Here is a 1,389-nt window from a genome sequence, read left to right as displayed (position 1 = left end):
ACACAGATAAAGAGTTTGGGGTTAAGTCCCAAATACTTCAACATTTAAATATTTAGGAAATTCAGGTGAGTGTCTAGTACAGAAAGACTAAACTTGAGATATCTGAAAAACTAGACAAAGAGAGGAATTAGAAAAAGAATTTACTAGCAACTCCTTCAAATACTAGTAAGAAATCCTTCAAGTGGATTTCTGAATCTTTAAGTCTTCTTTTAAGAAAGATATTTAAGTCAAAAAAGATGATCATGGCAGCTCAGACCAGTCAGAGAGCCCTGAGAAGGGTGGCATCAGGGTGCCATCCAAAGTTGACCATGACAGAAGACCCGGTGCGGGGGTCTCCGTGCAACATGAGATACTTAGCTCCCTGTGGTATACTGATGGACAGAACCCTTCCACCGTGTGCCTCGGTTTTGCCTAAAGAGATCTGTGCAAGAACCTTTTTCAGAATCACTGCACCATTAATAAATAAACAAAAGTAGTCAGAGAGAAGAATTATAGGTACTCAGTGCAAGGGCTGTATGATGTGGTATCAGGGATGGAGGGCTAAAAACATTTCATTCTTTGGTGTAAAAAATCAGTTATAATATCAAGGAGATCCCGATATTGTCAAACCCGATTAGAAATTGGGTCTCCATCTGTTTCGGAGCGATATACATCAATGGTAACCTTGGTAAAACCACATTTGGTAAAGGCATCTTGCACTGATGCTAAACTTTTCAATCATTTGGAGTCTACTTGACGTTTTAGCCGAGATCTTCCTAGCTCTCCGAGAACTTGTACCTTGGATTTTTCGATTTCTTTTGAATTCTGCTCCCTTCTGCACTCTCAGCTCGATACACTGTTCTTCCATGAAGTTGAGAGACAAATGGTAGCGGCCTTTGAAAGAAGAGCATGTAAACTGTATGGTCCAGAGACAAACATACCTCTGAAATTCATGCTTCATGAAATTCATCACACCTAAGAGGAAAATAAAAGCTGCCTCCACCTACTTTTGACTGGTTTGTTCACTTTCAGAAAGTCCTTTCACCATCTATTAAGAAGTCAGAAAGCATTTGTTAAACCTGCCTTGATTCTAAGCCTGCTCCATTGAAAATTTGCACATTGAATATGGACCCACTTGTACATATAATTATTTCTTCAATCAAGTGTAACTAAATAACGCCTACATTTGCAGGCTCTATCTGCCTTTGTAATAATGGATGTCATCACTGTTGCTAGGATACCACATTCCTCATTTGACTGCAGATGAACAAGTCTTTTAATTCTCACCTTACATGAAAGGTTAGCTGAGATACAATGTGTGTCATATTAACCATATCTTGTTTAAATCATTAGGTTCAGAGTATTTGTAACTTATTGTTATTGGGCATGCCATGGCTTAGGGTATTTGAG

The 1,389-nt window shown here is 38.7% G+C and overlaps 1 pseudogene across 1 annotated transcript; it reads left to right on the top strand.

Annotated features, from left to right (window-relative positions):
* Window positions 1-236: 236 nt before the first annotated feature.
* Window positions 237-958, top strand: LOC308436883 (coenzyme Q-binding protein COQ10 homolog B, mitochondrial-like; annotated as a pseudogene). The gene has a single exon. The product of its transcript is annotated as a coenzyme Q-binding protein COQ10 homolog B, mitochondrial-like (transcript).
* Window positions 959-1,389: the final 431 nt, after the last annotated feature.

The sequence above is a fragment of the Micromys minutus genome (genome assembly GCF_963924665.1).
Source record: "Micromys minutus genome assembly, chromosome: 25".
Lineage (NCBI taxonomy): Eukaryota > Metazoa > Chordata > Mammalia > Rodentia > Muridae > Micromys > Micromys minutus.
Note: the sequence above shows the minus strand (reverse complement) of the source record. Positions and strands in the feature narration are given on the sequence as shown.